Below are 24490 nucleotides of genomic sequence, written 5' to 3'. Positions count from 1 at the left end.
ACCTACTCACACCACTGCTCACCACAGAGGAGAGCTTTCTTCCTCACTCAGCATCTAAGCCCCAAAGATAGCAAAGCAGGAGGGCTGGGTGTCAAGAGGAAGGGGGCAGAAACAGAAGCAAGGATAGTTGCTGCATAAATGGCAACATCAGGTGCCGTGTGGGCAGTCAGTGTTGGGGCAAAAGTGGTCCGCTGCCAAAACTCACTGCCATCTGCACAACTAAGTCGCTTGCTGGGGACGGGAGGGTTTCTGTGAGCCATTCAGTGATGTTGCCCCTCGCCCCTGAGCATCCTGCAGTGGGACTCCAAGGGCCAGAGATTATGAGAATTGTATAACTTTTCAAGAACTGAACTGCTCTGGGCTCTTAAGAATTAACCCCGGGGAAATATTGTTGGATCAGGACAATGCCAGGGCTCCTAATCTAGAGGACCCCAAGGCTCTGCTTTGCACAATCTGATAGCTTTCTTGAGAGAACTCGTGGAAACTTAAGTCTTTCTCTTGTCCTATATTTCACAGGCCAATGAAGCCTGTGCATTTGGTATTCATTTGCTAATGCCCACACTGGCAAGTGCTCACAAGCCAAATCTCCAGAACTTAGAATAAGGATGAGATCACTGTTCTCGCATATGCCAGTCCTGTTGGCAGCCCTAAAGAACTTCTAGACACAAAGATTTTGTTATCCTGGCGCTGTCAAAGATGTCCCATACTTACCTGGAGCCCTCCCACCATCAACTAGTATATAGATGCATAATAAAAAAGGGTTTTTCCTACATTTCTGCCTGGAGCAAAGGGACTCCCTAAGAGTGAGCAGCGCTCTGGGTCTCGGTAGCCAACAACTTCAGGGTAAGAAGGAAGTTTGGGCACTTCTGAGGAAGGTTATCTATTTTCCTAAGCTGTCACCTTCTCACATGCCCCTGCTTGGCCTGTCTCATTATGGTTACAGCAGGGCCAGGCTTTCCCTCAGATGAAGCAATGCAACCACTAAAATCATCTCACACGAAAGCTGATCCATCACACAGGCTCTACACAAATCTTACTCGAACATTTCAGAGTCTTTACTCTAATTACTCTATTGTCTTAAGAATGATGTTTATTGTTAAAAATCCAACCAAGTAAAGTACAAAGCATCCCATATACAGAGTACCCTTTGGTTAGCATCCTTCAGGCACCTCTCTTTCCTCCACCATACACATTTACACACTTTGTGAAAAAACTTCTTATTATACCTGTTATAACCTTTTTTGTTTCGTTCATTCTGCATTTGTAATGTGCCACATTCCAGCAATTTTATTGAGTCAAATGATTCAAGGTGCTCAGAGGAGGTTGTGAACTAATGTTATAACAGCTAACTTCTTTTTTTTTCTTCTTTTTTGGTCAAGGCACTACGTTTGACTGTTTAGGTAAGAATAAGACTTAACCATGAAATTATTTAAACAATCAGTAAGTTTTTCTTTTTTAATAGATACATATTTTTTAATTAATTTCAGAGAGGAAGGCAGAGGGAGAGAAAGATAGAAACATGAATGATGAGAGAGAATCACTGATCAGCTGCCTCCTGCACACTTCCTATTGAGGATTGAGCCCGCAACCCAGGCATGTGCACTTGACCGGAATCGAACCCGGGACCTTCAGTCCACATGCCGACGCTCTATCCACTGAGCCAAACCAGCTAGGGTTTAAAAAATCCTTTAATAAATATTTACTGAGCTTCTCTGTGTACCAGGCATGCTATAGGTTCTGAGAAAACAGCTTCCCCAGGGAGCTTACATTCTCGTGGAAGTGACCTCATGCCAGGTCCCATGTGTTATACCTTCTAATCCTCAAACAGTGCTATGATATACACATACTGTTAGGACCTCCATTCAATGAGGGAATCAGAAAAGTTAAGTGACTTACCTAAATGTGTCATAGCTAGAAAGTGGAGTGGAGCCAAGGACGGAGTTCCCTAGAATTTTATGACCAGTCCACTTCATCAGACATTCCATTAGTGACTGTAAATGTGCATTGCTGAGGGATCAGCTAACTAAAAAGTGTAGCTTGGGGAGAAACTCCTTCCCTTAATCTCATTGTTATGGGGAGGTCCTGCCTGCTGCTCCCCTGACACCTACAGAATGACTTCCATGAAAGGGCGACACAGATGACAGGCTGCCTGGGCCCCAGGTGCCACTAATGCAGAAACTCATATCACCCCAGTGTGTCAACAATGGGGAGAAACCTTTGACAAACCGAAAGACCCTTTTAGCAACAGTGAAAGTTTTCTGAAGGGTGAGAAAACCTCCTGTGAGGAGACTGTTTTGGCATCTGATTGGCTTATTTCTACAGAAAGGCAATTAGTTGAATTGGTTTGGACAACTTCCAGTTGCTTACACTTCACCCACCTGTATGAGAGAGGAAAAGGGAAGTGACACTTACTGAGCACTAGTTATGTGTTAGTCTGAAGCACTTTCATATATGATCTTAATTAGTTTTCACTTCAGCCCTGGGAAGTAAATATTATCTCACTTTACATTTCCAAAGTGAACTTCTGATCTTCCCCTTCAAACCTGCCCCATCCATAGCTTTCCTTATCTCAAGTGATGTCAAGTCTTCTTTTCCAGCTGTCCAGAGCAAAACCCTTGAAGTCATGATTTACACTGGTTCTCTCTCTCTCTCTCTCTCTCTCTCTCTCTCTCTCTCTCTCTCTCTCTCTCTCTCTCTCTCTCATACTCCACATCTAATCCACCTGCAAATCCTAATAGCTTTGCTTTCAAAATATAACCAGAATCCATTACTCACCACCTCCACTGCACTCACGGTGAGTCAAGCCACGCTTATCTTCTGCCTGGAAGATACATCAGTGGACATATCTAGCTAATCTCCCTGTTTCTACCTGTGCCCTGCTGTGGGGTCTGTTCTCAACTCAGCAGCCAGGGTGATCCTGTTGCCATCTAGGTGAGATCATGCGGCTCTATTCAAAACTCTCCAGTGGCTCTGCATTTTACCAGAACAAAATGGTCTATGATGGCCTACAAGGCTCAATACCATCTGTCCCTTCATCTTTCCATCACCTGACTTCTTCCTATGCCATTCCCCACTCACTCATGCCACTCCAGCCATGCCAACCCCCTCGCTGTTCCTTGAACACACCAGCCTCAGGGCCTTTGCACTAGCTCTTCCCTAATTCCTTCACCATTTTCAAGTCTCTGCTCAGATGTTATTTTCTCAAAGAGATCTGCCCTGTCCACCATCTTTAAGACTACAGCCCTTTCTACCACCACTCCCAGCATCCCAAATCCCCTTTACCTTGTTCTATTTTTTTCCTACAGCACTGATCACCTTCTAACACATTATCAGGCTTGTTTATTTTGTGCCTCTCATGCTATGATACACATCTCTGAAGGCAGAAATACTTCTCTGTTTCCTCTACTGATGACTCCCAAGTACCCAAACTAGTACCTGTTACATAGAAGATGCTCAGGCAATATATGTTCAGTGAATGGATGAATGAACTAATGAACAAATAAACAGGGGCAAAATGAGGAGTTAGGAAACTGTCTAAGGCAGTGGTTGGCAAACTGCGGCTCGTGAGCCGCGGTTTGCCGCTCTGTTGACTAATGAGTTTGCCGACCACTGACCTAGACTCTCGATTCCAATAATTACAGGCTGTTGTTGTTCCTTGTGATTAAGCCCCTATCCCAGTGGTCAGCAAACTCATTAGTCAACAGAGCGGCAAACGGCGGCTCGCAGTTTGCCGACTACTGGTCTAAGGTCTTACAAATAGGCAGCAGAGTCAGGAATTGGAGCCAGTTCTCTTGGACTCCAATGATCAGTCTCTCAGAAAGAATAAGGCAAAGTATCCGAAAACAGATTGACTTGTAGTCCTTTGCCCATTCAAGGCTGGTCCCACCTCCCACTGCAGCTGCTTCTTGCCTAGACTCAATGCACAACTGCCAGCCTCAGCAGAGACCCTGAGTCACCTCAAAAGACATCAACTGTGGTCAGCACCATTATTTAAGGAGTGGGGAGGGGTATGAGAAACACTGTGAAAAGGAATCTGTGAAAGAAGGTTACAGTAATGCCTGGGGCTTGCCCACCTGTGTTATTTAATAGTCACTTCCCTGTGAACTCATACTCCCGTTTTTCTAAGGGCAGAGTGGCCACCTAATTCCTACCTAATAGTCCTCTTGATTTCTTCTCCGTAGCTTGACCATGAACCACCATTCACCTGACAAGCCTTCCTCTAAACCTGCCCTCAATGCAGTGCCTGCTCATTTGCTACTTCCCCTTCCCCATATGTAGCAAGCCACGCTTTTCCTGACTTTTGTACCTTGAGAAGACTGTACACCCTGAGAAGACAATCCAAATCTTGGAGGCTATTATTTCTCAGATCCCTCCTCTGACCCACATCAGCACCAGGGGCCTGGGTAGGGTGGGTGGTGGGTTGTGTAAAGGGCCCTTGGAGATTCCAAAATTTCTGGGACATTGGCCTATCCTTGGTCCCTCCAGAATCAAGGCAGTGTTCAGGATTCAGAAAAAGAGAGATTATTTTCAAACAAACAATCACCTGTGGCCACTTTGCGACTGCTTCTGATAGGAATAAGACCAGAAGAAGTCCAGGTCCTTTAGTCCAGGGGTGGGCAAACTTTTTGACTTGAGGGCCACAATGGGTTCTTAAACTGGACCGGAAGGCCGGAACAAAAGCATGGATGGAGTGTTTGTGTGAACTAATATAAATTCAAAGTAAAGGAGCCGAGGGGAGAGCAAGAGAACCGGATAGAACAGCCGGATCCGGCCCGCGGGCTGTAGTTTGCCCAAGGCTGCTCTAGTTCCAAGCCATCCTGCTGCTTCAAAAGTTGCAGCTCTTGCTTCCCTGTGTTCTTGTCCACCACACACTTGCCTTGACTGAGAGATCATCACAGAGGCCAAGCGGGAGACAGCTGTAGGCTGCGGGAGGAGAGGCCCTTTCCATTTAGATAAATGCCACCGGCTGGCAACTGAGGTACATGCCTGTTCCCATGGCTTTGGGCCCAGGTCAGGGCCAGCTCTCTCGGCCCTAAGCCTGGAAGTGCTCCATGAGCTCCAGGAGCAGGGTGCTCCTCAGGGAACCCTGCTGGGACCAGGAGCTGGGTTGAGACAACCCAGGAGTGTGGAAGGGGGACTAACTAGGTAAAATCGCCACAGAGGGGTGGGCTGCACCTAATGCTGTCTCCCTGAGTGAAGCCCATCCTGGGGATCTGGGAGTGATCCCCCATCTTTCTAATGAGTGAGGAGCTCTGGGTCTTGTTGGTTTCCTGAAAGTGCTTTATGAAATACCTCTATTAATGTATTCATTTGGCTTAAAACTTTCTCTTACCTTAAAATAAAAATGACCCAGAAAGTCATGGACTGCGCCCTCAGCGTTATTGATACCGTAGAGTACCTGGTCTTACCTTGAGTGGATTTTCTAGGAGCTACTCTCCACCCACATTCCTTCATTTAAATCTTAAGGGATTTCTTGCCCAAATTAGGCCTCCTGGGGAGGACAAAGCACTAAGTCTTGGAATGGGGCTCAGAGGCTCTACGAACATGGCAGGCACACAGAAGGCCCTACCTGAGCATTGAAGTCCTCCAGGGCTCTGGCCTGCTGCTGAGGCCTAACCTGAGGAGTTGGTGCCGCACTGACAACCTCTGTCAGCCTGCTGCAGCACAGGAACCAGGATCTGGGGGCAGGGATTATTTTGGTGACTAATAACCTAATTGTGGAAAATTACAACTTCCTGAGCTGGGTCTATCAGAGGTGGCCACAAAACTCTTTATGATGTAGCCAAAAATTCCTCCTGCCACCACAGCCCTTGAAAATAGGTCAAAGACACATTCTATGGAACTCTCAAAGCAGGACTTAGCTCACACCATCTAACACTATGTCATTAGGCTGCAAACACTGGAACTTCTGTGAGAATGCTCTCCTCTCTGGATCTGAGTCCAGCCTTGGTTTTCTTTGGATTCCAGGCTGCCCTGCTTGGTCCTCTTCAGGGAACTGCTTGGTCCTCTTCAGGGAACTGATTGACCAAAGAGGAAGCTGTCTTCCGTTTGCCCCTGGAAATGTCTGTCTACATCGTTTCCAGGGCAAGAAGTGTCTCCTCTTAACTACCCAACAAGACCTAGAGGCCTGGCCTCATCTCCCAGGCTACACTTCACCTTAAAGCAAGGCAAGAGGTAGACTAGGCACTGGCAGAGACCTCAATTATGTTTTCCTCAGCTTTCCAGAGGCCCAAAGTTTATGGTAGGGGCTCATGGCCAGCTGCTGCCTGGATCAGACATACAGAGCTCCTTCCTTCAATGCTGGGCATCCCATCAGTAGTATGGAGCTGCCTGTACTAACTGTAACCCTGGGCCATCTCTCTTAGTGGGGCAAGGCCCAGCTTCTTCTTTGAGAATGGGGGGCAGCATTCTCTGCTACAGGGGCTGCTATGGAAGCTCTAGGGGACAGGACAGCAGATGAAAATGGGCTTTGTAGGCCCCTGTGGAGGTGAGCAGGTCTTGGCAGAGATAGAAACCACTCAGCTCTGAGGATGCCAACCAGTGGGGCTTCAGCTCAGGAAGACCAGACTCTGAAAGTTCTGTGCCTATTCCTCTGCAGCTTTTGTGTCTGCTGCTACCAGTGGGAGCCCCAACCTTCAGGGCAGAAGCAGTGATGGGATCTCTAGCACACAGAATAGGTCTGAGTGTCTTCCCTTCTAAGAGGCTTGGGAAGGGGCTGACATGGAGAAGACACCCCACCTAAGTGCCTGCCATCTAAGATAACACTTCTCTTGCCCAGAAGCCTCATCTTGTCTCTGGCCCAGGCATCGGCTGGGTTGGGGTGGATGGCTCTGTCCTGACAGGATCCTTGGAGCTACTTGGCAGTCCTCACCAGGAATAAGGCCCTGTGTAAGCCTGGTCTACAGCCAGCCTATGCTGAGTCACAAGAGTCTGCCTGGAATTCAAGGTCAAAAATAATGATTTAGGCAGCCTGGAATCTAAAGAAAACCAACCCTGGCTTTCTACCCGAGAACTCTGCTCAGCTGGGCATGAGCTCACCCAGCTAGACAGGGACAAGGACAATGGGAAGTTGCTAATTTCTTGTAGTGAGAGGAACATGGGTTTGAGCCATGAGCATTAAAGCACCCCTGAGACATTCTTTGAAATCCCCATATCAACTCATCTAAAATTAGCTTTCAGCATCTAAATCACTTCCTGTTAAGGAAACCACAGGTCTGATGCTTCAGTCATCACCTAGAGTGCCTCTTTTTAAACAATCAAGAAGTTTTTCTTTTTTTAATATACACTGAGTGGCCAGATTATTATGATCTCTGAATGCATAATAATCTGACCACTCAGTGTATTTGTATCTCAAACGGGTACCAAAAGTATTCTAGACTTTTGCTGGAGATCAACCACCTATTTGCCCTGAGCTTTCTATCAGCCAGTGCAAAGGGGAAAACTGATCAGGTGCACGATTTATAGTATCCTTGATATCAAATAGAATAAGGTACTCAAGAGAAGTACACTGAGTGGCCAGATTATTATGCGTTCAGAGATCATAATAATCTGGCCACTCAGTGTATACTTTAATACAGGCTGGGCTCCAAAAGAGATACAGCCCATTCCCCCCAAATACATAAACCCATTCCCCCCAAATGCAGAAAGGACAGCCAGACGGTCCCCCAAAGGGCTGCTGCTGCAGGGACCAGGTCCAGCCTGAGCACACATGTGCACCCACACACACATGTATACACCTCCGCATATGCGCTTGCACAGGCAGGCCAGAGACTTCTCCATTGCTGCGGAGTTCAAGCACATCTCTGCCATGCCCCTTCCAAGCATGGGACTCACCAAGAGAGGAAGACAGGGCCTGCAAGAGTCTCTTTCTCTGTGGCTCTGCTTTTTTATGCCCAATGAACTGTGAGCAGGTTATCCTAGTGCTTAGCGCTTAGTCTTCATTCATTGTTTCAGTGAGCTCTTTGTATACTAGGACAATTAAGGATTATGCCAAAAATATATAGCAAATATATTTTAATATTAAAACATTAGAAGAAACTCCACTAAAGTCAGAAACAAGACAAAAATACCTGTTAATTGCGCTATTATTCAATACTGTACTGAAGTCCCAATAGCTATGGGGATTAAAAAAAGATAAAGTTGTAATTTGTAAATCGATGATGATGATGATGATTGTTATTATTGCTTGCTTTATGAGACGCTTTACCTATCTTAACTCATTCAAGTAAAGTACATGGCAGAGCCAGAATTTATACCCAAATGGTCTGAATTCAGAATCTGTGTTCTTAATTAGTCACAGGACTATATTACCTTTTGATGAAGTGAGACTCTCTACACAAAATACCAGGTGATGAATAATGTAACCAGAAACAAGTCAACAAACAAAATCAGCAGCTTTCCCAAATACCACAAAAGTCATTTCTCCTCCAGTTAGTCAATAAATTATATCCCAATTCAATAAAAATAAAAATTCCTATAGAACTTCTCATGAATCCTCAGAAATTAATTCTAAAATTCATATGGAAGAATATTAAAGGTTTTTTTGAAAAAGAGTTATGGTGGAAGATTTTCCCTATGTAATATCAAAATCCTAATATATAAAAACCCAGGGGGAAGAACAGAACTGCTTGAGACTAGGATCCTAGCCTCGCCATCACCCAGTCTGGTCTCAGTAGCAAACCGGGACCCTACAGCCACTGGGGTAAAAGACCTGCGACCACAGTTGCAGACCCAGAGACACCAAGACTCCAGGCACCCCAGCCGCGATTTCTGTGAGTCACAAAGCCAATCCCCCTTCCCGCTGGCCCTACGGCAGTGGCATAGGAACTGCCAGACCCCAGCCGCACAATCAGGCTTTCTGCCCACACACAGCAGCGGCAGCTCTACCTGAATTTGAGCCTCGGTGTGCGGCCACGGGAAGTTTGTTTCCCGCGACCAGGCTCCACACCCAGGCAGGGAGGCTGTGCTAAATTTGAGCCTAGGTGCGTGACCTTGGGGAGATTGTTTTCCACAACCAGATCCCATGCCCACACAGGGAGACAGTGCTGAAGTTGAGCCTGGGGACGCGAACCCGGGGAGTTTGTTTCCCATGACCAGACACCGTGCCCACACAGAGGGCAGCACTGAATTCGAGCCTGGGTACATGGACATGGGGAGTTTGTTTCCCGCAGTGCACACCCACGTGACCAGACCCCACACCCACACTGGGCAGCAGTGCCACCTGACTTTGATTCAGGGCATGCACACACAGAAGGCTGTTTTCCGCAGAGCAGGAGTGGACCTCCTGCCGACACAGTGCGACTGTGCAACCCGGTCTCCCAAGCAGATCAGGGAACCTGAATCTCCATGCGAGAGGCACCAGTGAGCACCAGTGACTAGACTCTGTTTCTCACTGCATGTGCCTGGGATCCCTGATTCCCAGTACATTCACACTAAGAGCCAGCGACTCCAATTCTTGGTGCATGCACACACACGGACCCTGAGTCTCGGCGCGAGGCTGCACCAAGCAACAGAGACTCTGATACTCAATTCTCGGCATGGACACAGGGAGCCTTTGACTCCTGACACGCACTTGGGCAGTGGTCGGCAAACTGCGGCTCACGAGCCACATGCGGCTCGCGAGCTGTGGTTTGCCGCTCTGTTGACTAATGAGTTTGCCGACCACTGCACTAGGGGACTTTGATTTTTGGCACACGCCAACAGGTTTTCTGTTTCAGCGTGGCACAGGCAAGGTTCCAGATTTTAGGTGCGCACACAAGGCCACACTAAGTGCCTGTGACTCTGACCCAGGGCGAGTGTGGCTCCCACCAACCCACAGCAGCTCTACATCTTGGTGTCAGAGCTCTTCAGTGACACTTTGGGGGTGCAAAACTCCCACTGCACATGGCCCAGGCCCCCGCAACTCAACATTTGAACCTTCTGGTGATAGTCAGAATGGGGAGACAACGAAACAACCCCCAGAGGAAAGAAAAGGAGGAATCGCCAAGAAGGAAATTAGTGAAATGGAAGCATGCAACGTGACAGAAAAAGAATTCAGAGTAATGGTCATACAGTTCATACACCGGATGGATGAGAAAATCAACAACCTATGCAAAAATCAGGAAGAAATGAAAAATGATATAGCTACGATCAAAAACACCATGGAAGGCTTCAACAGTAGACTAGAAGAAGCAGAGGACCAAATTAGTGAGTTAGAAGATAAAGTACAGAAACAAGCCCAATCTGAACAGCAACTGGAGAAAAAAATTAAAAAGCAGGAGGAGAGCCTAAGGGAGCTTTGGGACAATGCAAAATGAAGTAACATACGTATAATAGGGCTGCCAGAAGGACAAGAAGAGCAGCAAGGATTAGAAAATTTATTTGAAGAAATAATGACCGAAAAATTCCCTGATATGGGGAGAAAAAAGTTACACAAGTACAGAGAATCCCAAGCAAGATGAATCTCAAAAGACCCACACCAAGACACGTCATAATTACAATGGCAAATATTAACAACAAAGAGAATCTTAAAGGCTGCGAGAGAGTTACTTACAAAGGATCCCCCATCAGATTATCAAATGATTTCTCAACAGAAACATATCAAGCTAGGAGGGAATGTAAGGAGATATACAAAGTGATGGAAAGCAAGGTACTGAATCCAAGAATACTCTATCCAGCAAGACTATCAATCAAAATTGATGGGGAAATCAGGAGCTTTGGAGACAAAAAAAAGGCTAAGGGAGTTTATCACTACCAAGCCAGCAATGCAAGAAATGCTAAAGGGAATGCTGTAAAAAGGAGAAATAAAAAGGTAAGAAGGAACACAAGCTCAAAAAATAAAAATGGCTACAAAAAAAGTACCTTTCAATAATAACTTTAAATGTAAATGGACTAAATGCTCCAATCAAAAGACATCAAGTAGCTGAATAGATAAAATAACATGACCCATATATATACATGCTGTCTACAAGAGACCCACCTTAGAACAAGGGACTCACACAGACTGAAAGTGAAGGGATGGAAAAATATCTTTCAGGCAAATGGAAATGAAAAAAAAGCTGGGGTAGCAATAGTTATATCTGACAAAATATACCTCAAAGTGAAGGCCATACAAGAGATAAGGAAGGCCACTTCATAATACTAAAGGGATCGATACAACAAGAGGATATAACCCTGGTAAACATATATGCACCCAATGCAGGAGCACCCAAATACATAAAAAACTCCTGGAAGATATCAAGGGAGAGATCGACAACAATACAATCATAGTAGGAGACTTTAATACACCACTGACATCACTGGATAAATCCTCTAGACAAAAAATCAGCAAAGAAACAGCAATCCTAAATGACTCACTAGATCAGATGGACTTAATTTACATATTCAGAACATTTCACCCCAAAGCTGCGGAATATAAGTTCTTCTCAAGTGCACATGGGACATTTTCAAAAGTAGGCCACATATTGGGTCACAAGCAAAGTCTCCCCAAATTCAAGAAGACTGAAATCATACCAAGCATCTTCTCAGACCACAATGGCATAATATTAGAAATAAACTACAATAAAAACAATCCAAAACACTCAAACACTTGGAAGCTGAATAGCATTCTATTAAAATATTGTTTGGGTTACCAATGAGATCAAGGAATAAATTAAAAACATCCTGGAAACTAATGACAATAAAAACACAACAATCCAAAATCTATGGGACACAATGAAAGCAGTCCTGAGAGGGAAGTTTATAGCTCTATAGGCCTACCTCAAAAAAACAAGTAAAAATGGTAGTAAATCATCTAACTCTAGAACTCAAAGAATTAGAAAGAGAGCAACAAGAAAAGCCCAGAGTGAGCAGAAAGAAGGAGATAATAAAGATTAAAACAGAAATAAATAACAGAGACCAAAAAACGATACAAAAGATCAATGAAACTAAGAGCTGGTTCTTTGAAAGGATAAACAAGATTGATGAACCTCTAGGCAGGCTCACCAAGAAGCAAAGAGAAAGGACCCAAATAAACAAAATCAGAAATGATAGAGGCAAAATAACAACAGATCCCACAGAAATACAAAGGATTGTTAAAATAATACTATGAACAAATCTATTCCAACAAACTGGACAACCTGGAGGAAATGGACATATTCCTAGAAAAATACAACCTTCCAAAACTCAATCAAGAAGATTCTAAAAATCTCAATAGGCCGATAACTATGGAAGAAATTGAAGCAGTCATCAAAAAGCTCCCAGCAAACAAAAGCCCGGGGCCAGATGGCTTCACAGGGGAGTTTAACCAAACATTCAAGGAAGAACTAAAACCTATCCTTCTCAGACTATTCCAAAAAATTCAAGAGGAAGGAACACTTCCAAGCTCTTTCTATGAAGCCAGCATCACCCTAATACCAAAACCAGATAAAGACAACACAATGAAAGAGAATTATAGGCCAATATCCCTCATGAACATAGATGCCAAAATCCTCAACAAAATTCTAACAAATCGGATCCAACAGTACATCAGAAAGATCATACACCATGACCAAGCAGGATTTATCCTGGGGATACAAGGATGGTGCAATATCTGCAAATCAATAAACATGATAAATCACATAAACAAATTGAGGGATAAAAATCACAGTCATATCAATTGATGCAGAAAAAGCATTTGACAAAATCCAACACCCTTTCTTGATAAAAACTCTCAGCAAGGTGGGAACAGAAGCATCATACCTCAACATAATAAAAGCCATATATGACAAACCCACAGCCAGCATCACACTTAATGGACAAAAACTAAAACCATTTCCCCTAAGAACAGGAACAAGACAGGGATGCCCACTCTCACCACTCCTGTTCAACATAGTACTGGAAGTACTAGCCATTGTGATCAGACAAGAAGAAATAAAAGGCATCCAAATTGGAAAAGAAGAAGTAAAACTGTCCTTATTCGCAGATGACATGATACTGTACATAGAAAACCCTAAAGACTCCATCAAAAAGCTATTAGACTTAATAAATGAATTTGGCAATGTAGCAGGATACAAAATTAACACCAAGAAATCTATGGCATTTCTATACACCAATAATGAACTTACAGAAAGAGAGACTAAAAAAGCAATCCCATTTACCATTGCACCAAAAAAATTAAGATACCTAGGAATAAACTTAACTAAGGAGGTAAATGACCTATATGAAAAAAACTACAGGACACTGAAAAAAGAGATAGAGGAAGACATAAACAGATGGAAGAACATACCGTGTTCATGGATTGGTAGAATCGACATGATCAAAATGTCCATACTACCCAAAGCAATCTATAGATTCAATGCAATCCCCATTAAAATACCAATGGCATATTTCATAGACCTAGAAAGAACTCTCCAAAAATTCATCTGAAATAAAAAAAGACCCCGAATAGCCACAGCAATCCTGAGAAATAAGAACAAGTAGGTGGGATCTCAATACCAGATTTCAAGCTGTATTACAAGGCCACTGTTCTCAAAACAGCCTGGTACTGGCACAAGAACAGACATATAGACCAATGGAATAGAATAGAGAACCCAGATATCGACCCAAACCACTATGCTCAATTAATATTTGACAAAGGAGGCATGAACATACAATGGAGTCAAGACAGTCTCTTCTATAAATGGTGTTGGGAAAATTGGACAGATACATGCAAAAAAATGAAACTAGACCACCAACTTACACCATACACAAAAATAAACTCAAAATGGATAAAAGACTTAAACATAAGAGGGAAACCATAAAAATACTAGAGGAATCCACAGGCAGCAAAATCTCAGACATATGGCGAAGGAATTTCTTCACTGATACTGCTCATAGGGCAATGGAAATTAAAGAGAAAATAAACAAATGGGACTACATCAAAATAAAAAGCTTTTGCACAGCAAAGGAAACCATCAACAAAACAACAAGAAAGCCCACTACATGAGAGAACATATTTGCCAATGTTATCATTGATAAGGGTTTAATCTCCAACATTTACAGGCAGCTCATACAACTTAACAAAAGGAAGATAAACAATCCAATCAAAAAATGGGCAATGGACCTAAATAGAAACTTTTCGAAAGATAACAGAAGGAAGGCCAAGAAACATATGAAAACATGCTCAAAGTCACTAATTATTCGAGAGATGCAAATCAAAACGACAATGTGGTACCATCTCACACCTGTCAGAATAGCTATCATCAACAAATCAACAAATGACAAGTGCTGGCGAGGATGCGGAGAAAAAGGAACCCTCTGCACTGCTGGTGGGAATGCAGACTGGTGCAGCCACTGTGGAGAACAGTATGGAGTTTCCCAAAAAAACTAAAAATGTAACTCACATTTGACCCAGTAATCCCACTTCTAGGAATATATCCCAAGAAGCTAGAAACACCCATCAGAAAGGATATATGCACCGCTATGTTCATAGCAGCACAATTTACCATAGCTAATATTTGGAAACAGCCTAAGTGCCCATCAGCAGATGAGTGGATTAAAAAACTGTGGTATATCTACACAATGGAATACTATGCTGCGGTAAAAAAGAAGGAATTCCTACCATTTGCAACAGCATGGATGGAACTGGAGAGCATTATGCTAAGTGAAATAAGTCAGTCAAAGAAAGATAAATATCACATGATCTCACTCATCTATGGGAAATAATTAACAACATAAACTGATGAACAAAAACAGATCCAGAGACAGGGAAGCATCGATCAGACTGTCAAACCTCAGAGGGAAGGTAGGGGAGGGTTGGGGTAAGGGGGAGAGATCAACCAAAGGACTTGTTTGCATGCATATAAGCCTAACCAATGGACACAGACACTAGAGGGGTGAGGGCATGAGAGGGGGAGGGGGAGGTTGGGAAGGTAATGGGGGGATGAGGACACATATGTAATACCTTAACCAATAAAGAAATTAAAATGCAAAAAAAAATTAAAAACAAACAACAAAAAGCCCACCCAGGGTCCGAAGGCTTGACTGACTGGAAGTCAGTCCTGCAGTCAGTGCTGGGTTGCTGTGGTGATGCAGCACTGACTGCCGCCACTGCAGGCGCAGTGACCCAGCACTAACTGCCAAGGGGGTTGCAGATCAGGCCGGAGAGAGGCCTGGAAAGAGAAGCAGGATCTCATCCATAGCCTCTGTGGCAGCTGTTGATCAGCCCTTGACTCTCTTTCTCTCAGGGCCTGGCCAGCAGCCATGCCTCTCTTTCTCTCCAGGCCTCTGCTGGGGCTGCTGATCAGCCCGGCCTCTCTGATCAGGCCCAGAGATAGGCCCAGAGATGCTGACTGGCATAGAAGCTGACCAATCAGAACCAAATCTGGGTGAACTGTGAGGAGCCAATGGCTGCCTAGGAGGTGGAGCTTTTGACAATGACTGGCATAGAAACCGACCAATCAGAACCTAATCTGGGTGAAGGCAGAACCTAAGGTGGGGGCTGAGGAGGGGTTTTAAGGGCAACAGCTATTTGGTGTAAGGTGTAAGAAAGCAGTTCAATTTTTTTAATGACCAGTTGGCAGCATAGTGCATATGGCTGTCTATCAGTCCAAATATAGGGATTATATATTTTTGTCTGCCAAGAGCATCTCCTCCTGCTGAAAAAGGCACCCCCCCTTTAAGCAATCCTATCCTATATAATCTATCTATACTAATAAAAAGATTATATGCTAATTAGACCGGGTCCACCAGCCATCTTCCAGATGTTCGATTTCCTTCCAGACAAAGCCATGGTGGTGGGGGCCGAGGCAGAGAGGGCAGTTGGGGGCAAGATCAGGCTGACAGGGGAGGGCCATTGAGGGCGAGATCAGGCCGGCAGGGGAGGGCAGTTGGGGGCGAGATCAGGCCTGCAGGGGAGAGCAGTTGGGGGTGAGATCAGGCCGGCAGGAGAGGGCAGTTGGGGGCGATCAGGCAGGCAGAGGCAGTTAGGGGCAATCAGGCTGGCAGGGGAGAGCAGTTGTAGGTGAGATCAGGCCAGTAGGGGAGGGCAGTTCGGGGTGAGATCAGGCTGGCAGGGGAGAGCAGTTGGGGGTGATCAGGCAGGCAGGGGCAGCTGGGGGTGAGATCAGGCTGGCAGGGGAGGGCAGTTGGGGGCGAGATCAGGCCTGCAGGGGAGAGCAGTTGGGGGTGAGATCAGGCCGGCAGGAGAGGGCAGTTGGGGGCGATCAGGCAGGCAGAGGCAGTTAGGGGCAATCAGGCTGGCAGGGGAGAGCAGTTGTAGGTGAGATCAGGCCAGTAGGGGAGGGCAGTTCGGGGTGAGATCAGGCTGGTAGGGGAGGGCCATTGGGGGCGAGATCAGGCTGGCAGGGGAAGGCAGTTGGGGGCAACCAGGCTGGTGGGGGAGGGCCATTGGGGGTGAGATCAAGCTGGCAGGGGAGGGCAGTTGGGGGTGAGATCAGGCCAGTAGAGGAGGGAAGTTGGGGGCAACCAGAGCAGCAGGGGAGGGCAGTTGGGGGCAAGATCAGGCCGGCAGGGGAGGGCCATTGGGGGTAAGATCAGGCTGGCAGGGGAAGGCAGTTAGGGGTGATCAGGCAGGCAGGGGCAGCTGGGGGTGAGATCAGGCTGGCAGGGGAGAGCAGTTGGGGGTGATCAGGCAGGCAGGGGCAGCTGGGGGTGAGATCAGGCTGGCAGGGGAGAGCAGTTGGGGGTGAGATCAGGCCGGCAGGGGAGGGCAGTTAGGGGTGATCAGGCAGGCAGGGAGATGCAGTTAGGGGCGATCAGGTAGGCAGACAGGTGAGCGGTTAGGAGCCAGCGGTCCCAGATTTCCCAGATTGCAAGAGGGATGTCTTACAGCCAGTTTAGGCCCAGTCCCTGTGGGATCAGGCCTAAACCAGCAGTCAGAGATCCCCCAAGGGAGAGGGTGAAGGCTGGACTGAAGGAACCACCTGCCCCGCGTGCACTAATTTCGTGCACTGGGTCCCTAGTATGTTATAAAACAGATCCTGGCCAGAGTGGCTCAACTGGTTGAGCATCATCCATGCACCAAAACATCACTGGTTTGATTCCCGGTTGAGGAACATACCCAAGTTGCAGGTTCAGTTCCCAGTTAGGATGTGTATAGGAGGCAGCCGTTTGATGTTTCTCTCTCACATTGATGTTTCTCTCTTTCTCTTCCTTCCCCTCTCTCTGAAAATCAATAAAAACTTGTTTTAAATGTTATAAAACAGCAGGAATTAAAACAGTATGGTACTAGTACATAAACAATAAATCAATAAGCCAGACAAAGAATCCTAAAACAGACTCGTATACTTATGAGATTTATGGAGTGAAATAAAGGGACAGGTGAAAATGCTGACTTGAACTCTCTCGAAGTTTGCTTTTATTTTTATTTACTCCTGAGGTAGTTAATAATTAGGATACAAAGGATATTTGTGAGATGAGGACATGTGGGGGTTGTGGCTTCCTATTGCCTTTCTTGCTTTTTCACAAAGGCAACCCCCAAGTTCAACAGACTTGGCAGTCTGCATAGAGTGAGATGTCCACCAGGTCAGAAGAGCCCAGAGAGACTCACTGCCTTTACAGTCTCACCCATGTCAGCATGACCAATAAGACAATAATTCTGCTCTCAGTAAGCTGTATCACACATGCCTAATATGTATATTCTAGGTGTTGAAATTTCATGTTGCCAGTATTTTGGGAAACCTATCCTCACCTAGCTGTAGATTCTTGTAATTTTCTGTTCATGTTTATTCTGGGTCTTTTAGTGAGTAGGATGAGCCGACCACAAGTTGTGTTTCATATCAGTATGAAACAGATGAATCTTTTAGCAAACAATATTGAGACAACTGTCATTAAATTGGTTAGAAATACTTTTTAGTTTTTTGTTTTGTTTCGTGTTTTTTGTTGTTGTTAAATGTCACTCAAGGATATTTTTTTCATTGATTTTTAAAGAGAGTGAAGGGAGGGAGAGAAGGGAGGAGAGAGAGAGAGAGAGGGAGGAACATCAATGTGAGAGAGACACATTGATCGGTTGTCTCCTGCATGCCCCCCAATCTGCCAGCGATGGAACCTGCAACTCAGGCACGCACCCTTGACAGGGAATCGAACCTATAACCCTTCTGTTCACGGGCTAATGCTCTAACCACTGAGAAACACTGGCTACTTTTACTTTAAGTAAAATAAAACTCAACTCAACTATACAAAAACGTACTGGCTTATGTAAAAGAAATGTAGGTTGGATTTTATAACACGATCGATCCCCAGATCAGTGATGTCAATAAGAACCTAATTTCTGTTGCTCTCTCTTCTTTGCCTTCCACTGTACTAGTTCATCCTAAGACTAGGTTCCTTTGTGGGAGTAAGATGATTTGTCAGTGGCAACTGAGACAACAGTTAAAAAAACAAATAAACCACAAAACACCAAAAAAACTCTCAGAAGCTCCCAACAAGCATTACTTCATGCATCATTGGCCCTAAAGGGTCATTTACCCATCTGAACCATTCAAGCCTTGTAGCCAGAGGATGGGATGTATTGATTGTCTTAAACCAAGCAGGATCCACTTTAAGAGGTGAGGGTAAGAGCAATCCCATACAAACCACACAACTGGAAAATTCAGAATACTGTTAGCAAGAGAAGAGCAAAAACAAGAACTGGGGAGGTATTCAACAAAGTTTCCACACAGTTAACACCTAAGAGGAAAAACAGAACTAATCCCTCCTTATACCATTCACAAAAATAAATTCAGATATATTAAAGTCCTAAATATAAAGAGTAAATATAGTAGAAAATATAATGTTTCTGACCTTGGGGGAGACTGGAAGTCTTTTTATTTTTATTTTTTTCCACATTAACACAAAAGTTTATTTTTAGTAGTTCTACATCACTGGAATGTAAATAGTCACAGAAATAGCTTTGTAAGTGTAAATTATATACATTAAAATAAAATAATCAGAGGGATTTTTTTTTTTTTTTAGTATGGAAACTATACAAATGAAATAAATGGCAAAAGGACCATAGAAATATTTTGTGATTGTGGATATCAATTACTTTAGGACCTAAACAAAGATTCTGGATATTCAGACTTCTTTTGCTGTGTTTCATATTTACCTATATTTCGAGTCAAGCTACTTGACTAAAAGGTCTGATTTAGGCCCTAGCCGGTTTGGCTCAGTGGATAGATCGTCGGCCTGCAGACTGAAGGGTCCCAGGTTTGATTCTGGCCAAGGGCATATGCCTGGGTTGTGGGCTTGATCCCCAGTAGGGGGCATGCAGGAGGCAGCTGATCAATGATTCTCTGTCATCATTGATGTTTCTATCTCTCTATCCCTCTCCCTTCCTCTCTAAAATCAATAAAAATATATTTTAAAAAATTTTATAATAAAAGAAAAAAGGTCTGATTTAGGAAGGCAATTAAGCTTTATAGCAAAAAGTTTTCCATCTACAGATACCACCTTTAAAGGAATTGACGTTACAGTGCTGATGTAATCTGCTGCTTCCCTTTTGAACGTGTGTAAAAAATTATGTCAACCCTATGGAAAGTTAATCAGGTACCAAAAAACGGAACAATTATGTACAATTCAGTAAAGTATGATGTTAAGTTTTCCGCATCTAAAAATTAATCATGGAATAAAACATGAGCTATAGTTGATTTGGTTTCAGGAAACACATCTGAGAGTTTCATTATTGTTCTGGCCTCATAGCCAGTCTTGGACAGGCGTTTGCAGGCCACCATGCTGTTTACTTTGTGGATTGTAGTAGAGAAGGAATGCAGACAGACTTGCTCACAATTGTTAATGAACTGTGGTCCTGACTCTTCACACTTTTCAGGTACAACCAATCTTTGTCTGTATAGATCAGCAGATCAAGTGAACAAGAAACTTCCAACAGGGGCAGAAATGTCACGGTTGCTGTGATCTGTTTGATCACTGAGCGAATTTCATCTTGGATAGCTTTTTGAGACTTTTCTCTGAGTGTATGCTCATCTTTGGCAGTCTTGTCACACTCAGTATCAAATTGTCATCTGTCAAGGACCTCATCACTTTCAATACTGGAGATGACTACCACCAGTTTCTGAACTAAACACTGGTATAACCAGTCTTTTAGTTGTTCCACCACATATTTAGCTATTTCATGAGCTCAGGATCAGTAATTACAAGCAAGGTGAGACCATATTTCTGCACTCGAGTAAAGGTTTCAGACCAATAAATGCCACACTGATATAAAATGCTGTTGATGCCAACTGAGAAAATGCTCTGCTCCCAGGAGAGTTGCCTTGCCATGGCCAGGCTACAGTTGCAGGGCGTGCCCACCGCACATGTGACAACAACTCCCCACCACCATCTGGAAGTCTTTTTAAATAAGATACAAAAAATTAAGTCATTTTAAAAATTGATCATTTAAAAAAATGATCATTTCATTCCATCAAAATAAAATTCTTTGGTACAATAAAATATATTATAAAATACAAGTGAGACACTGGGAGAAAACATTTATAACAGGCCAACAATTAATATCCAGAGCATAAAGATTATAAAAAATTAACAAGTAAACCTTAACAACTTAAAGAAAAGGACATGAATAGGTAATGAACAGAAGAAAAAACAAAAATGCCCAATAGCTATATAAAAAGATATTTAGCATCACTAAGGAACTTGAGAAATGCAACAGTCAGAAATTCTGTATATAACACTTGATAGTATCAAGACAGTGGTTTCGACAGGCTGTTAGTGGATGTGTAATAATGTCAGTGGCTGTTAGTGGGTCCAACTTCTCTCTACAGTTCAAGCTGACAGATTCAAATGTAAATAAATATACTTATGAATCTGTAATTTCTTGTACCTACCTAAGCAAGATCCTTGATCCTGTGATTAATGAAGTATATGCAATAATATTCATTGCAGCCTATTTGCAATAATGAAATTTGGGAGATGACATGTTCATCAACCAGAGATGAATAAATAAACTGAGGTGTATTCATGCTAGAGTATATTGTGTAGCAATTTCAAAATGCACATGGTTCCTTTGAACCAATATGGAGAGATCTCTAAGAGATGTCACTGTTTATAACTGCAGAGTGATTAGTATATCTTTATGAAAAAGAAAAACTGAAAAGCACAAAATAATCCTACCTATTTTCTATAGATAAATAGGGTCAATAAGTAAATGTATAGAAAAAGATCTGGAAAGATACATACCTACTTGAGAACTGTGACTACTTGTGTGAACTAGGAGAGAGGATTGGGATCAGGCAAGGCAGTCAAAGGGCACTTTACTTAGCTTTATAATTTCACGATTTTAAGACTAAATAAGTTTCTTTTCCCTCTCTCTCTCTCATTTTTTATTTTTTTTTTTTATTTTTACAGGAAGAGCATATGCTTGTAAGATGCTACGAGAATGTAAGATGTTACAAGAAGAGAATGTATTCATGCATCATTTGGGCAATTAAAAAAATAAATTTTACACCCTGGCTGAAGTGGATAGAGCGTTGGCCCACACACAAAGGGTCGTGGGTTCAATTCCAGGTCAAGGGCATGTACCTGGGTTTCAGGTTCAAATCCCAGCTGCTATAGTTCACTCTCTCTGAAAATCAATGGAAAACATACCCTCAGGTGAGGATTAACAAAAAATAAAAAAATTTAATGAAATCATTAGGAGTTGGCTAAACAAAGGCTAAAGTTTAGAGCCTGCTCCCTCTGCAGGGGATCCTCTGGACCACAGATGACTTGACTCCACATGTCTCTGCTCACCTGCCATGTCTCTGCCTAGGTCTTGCTGCCATACTCATGGACCTCTCTGGCCCCTGACGGTAGGTGCATGGGCCATTTCTCCTAAAGCACAGCTGAATGACCACAAGTAGGAGACAGAGGGCAGGCAGAAGGTACTGGACAGTCAAGGGGTCAGATGGTAAGGGCTCCTCTGTGAAAGAAGTTCAAAGACAGAAAGGAAGGAAGGCCATACATGAAAGGTCCAGTCCTGGCAGGCATGTACCTGCATTCAGACAGTCTGTGTGCTTCTCCCATGTCCTTACCTTGCCTCTCAGCATCACCTCTAACCCCTAGGCTCTTTGCCCTGACTTTGAGAGATTGTCCTCCACAGCAAAACTTGAGCCTAGGGCAGTGGCTAGAAGGGTGAGGGTCAGAAAAAGGAGTGAGTAGAAGTCAAAACAAAATAGGAGCTGCAAAAGGACCATGGGTAGAGGGAGAGGTCTACATCAGAGCAGTGGTTCTATCCACACCCATGGGTATTAGAGGCAGATGAAACTATTATCTACCTCTTTCTCCAACATGGAGCAAAATGTCTTTTACCCACAGGAGTAATAATCCTAATTCCCACTTCAGTTAACCAAGTAAGAGATGAAAGAGCCTACCCACCAGATTTCCACTGGAAGGGCACAAAAGGAGTTCAAGGTAGAGAGGAGGGCCCTCCCAGGGCATGGTCCAAAGGCCTAGGCCGAGATGGTTAGAGGTACCACATCTGCAGGAAGTGAAATCCTGGGGGTGGTGTGAAAAAACCCTGATTTCCATAGATCTACTCCTAAGGTTACCCAAAAAGTTCAGACCAAAGTATCATCCTCAACTCCCTACACCCACTCTATAATGACTTCAGAATTTTGGAAACTGAAGTGCTCCATCCCAGAAAAAAGGACTTCCTTTGAGGTTAAGGTGTGAAATGACAAAGACTATAGTATCTCAGAAGGCCTTCTCAACTCTGAGACTTCCTGCCTCTACCTCCAGAGACTGAGGAGGCGAGCACTTCATCAGGCTCTTAAAAGAGGTAAGAAAAGCTTCTGCTGTATCCTTTCAGAGCTAAGTGATCTGCCATTAAATGAAAGACATTCAGAAATGGGTTTATATTCTTATTATGACAGGCCTAAAAGGGCCACACTTTAAAAGAAGGGGACTTCTTTACATAATAATGTGTTGTGTTGTACATGTTTGTCTAATCTAATACTTACCAGATGGACACAACTGAAATAAAAAAGAGGTACATCTACTTCACAAATGGCAATGAAGAACTTAAACTTGCACTGGAATACCTACATACATACACCTGGATGGTCCTGCTGGAATTTGGCAGTATTATTCTATACAAATAATTTCAGTACAATTTTCTGTGATGATGAGAATGTTATATATCTGCACTGTCCAATATAGAAGCAACTAGCCATGTGTGGTTATGGAGTACTTGAAATATTAAGGCAATTACATTTTTTCCTTTTAACTCATATTTAAGTCATATTTAATTAAATAGCTATATATGGTTACTGGCTATTGCATTGGCCAGCTTAGTTCTAGGTTGAATTTATCCTATTTGTTTGGATCAAAGTTTGCCAAAGAGTAGAAAAATATGCATAATGGAGAGGTTGGTAGCAGAAAACATTACCAAACACATGAAAAAGAAAGTCCTCATGACAGATAAAGTTAAGAGGGCATAAAACACCTTTGATATCTCAAATCTTCTCAAGCACCTGCTGCACACACAAAAACTTTGTACAAGTAATGTTTTCAGAAAAGTCCAAGCAAAGGAGATGTATTAGCAAAATGGAGTGATGCAGAACAGGTATTGCAAACTCATAATAGTGGAACAGTGTAATGCTGATGATATCTGGGTTAAACCTTCATCTCCATTCCTATTAATGAGAAGCCCCACTTTGGCAAGTGGGCAAAAGAAGCACCAGGTTGGACACAGTGTAGGGATTGGACTTCCCTGTCTTCCATAGACAGGAGAAGGTGAGCACTTCATAAATGAAATCATAGGGTTATTTTTTAATGATATTCCAAAATGAAGACATTCATAAATATTTTGGGCTGAATAACAGCTCACAAAATAACTAAGACAACCAGGAAGAAAGGTAATTCAAGAAAAAATTGGCAAAACCATTATAATGAATATATTTAACATATTTTTCCATCTTTAACAGATCAAGCAAACAAGGATATAGAGAACTTGACTATTATCAATAATTAATAAACTTGGTTTTATAGAGATATGAAACACTATGTCCCATAAATACCGAATATACATTCTGGTCAAAAAGCCATAAAAACAACCTCAACAAAATTGAGTGGAAATTTAATTATCCATGTTCTTTGACTATAATGCTATAATCTATACTAATAAAAGGGTAATATGCTAATTAGACTGGCAGACTTGCCAGGAGACCTTCCAGACAAGCCATGGTGGCGGGGCCGAGGCAGAGACAGTTAGGGGCGAGCAGGCCAGCGGAGGGAGCAGTTGGGGGTTAGCAGGCAGCAGGGAGGGGCAGTTGGGGTGAGCAGGCCGGCGGGGGGGCATTTGGGGGCAAGCAGGCCAGTAGGGGGGGCAGTTAGGGGCAACCAGGCAGGCAGGGGGGTCAGTGGGGGTGAACAGGCCAGCGGGGGGGGGGGCAGTTTGGGGCGAGCAGGCTGGCAGGGGGGGTAGTTGGGGGCAAGCAGGCCAGCAGGGGGGGGGCGGTTGGGGGCGAGCAGGCCAGCAGGGGGGGCAGTAGGGGTGAACAGGACAGCAGGGGGGGCAGTTGAGGGCAAGCAGGCCGGCAGGGGGGGGTAGTTGGGGGTGAGCAGGCCAGTGGGGGGGGGG

General features: G+C 43.9%; 1 protein-coding gene and 1 pseudogene across 2 annotated transcripts in view; both read right to left on the bottom strand.

Moving 5' to 3' along the window:
* Positions 1 to 24490, bottom strand: part of P4HA2 (prolyl 4-hydroxylase subunit alpha 2) — a gene marked incomplete at its 5' end in the record, with an annotated part of 102422 nt that overhangs the window by 20978 nt on the left and 56954 nt on the right. The window lies entirely within an intron of this gene.
* LOC308250568 (mitotic spindle assembly checkpoint protein MAD2A-like) lies at positions 19609 to 20193 on the bottom strand (annotated as a pseudogene). Its single transcript has one exon. The product of its transcript is annotated as a mitotic spindle assembly checkpoint protein MAD2A-like (transcript).

This window comes from Plecotus auritus, assembly GCF_963455305.1.
Source record: "Plecotus auritus genome assembly, chromosome: 6".
Lineage (NCBI taxonomy): Eukaryota > Metazoa > Chordata > Mammalia > Chiroptera > Vespertilionidae > Plecotus > Plecotus auritus.
This window is presented reverse-complemented; position numbering and strand designations above follow the sequence as displayed.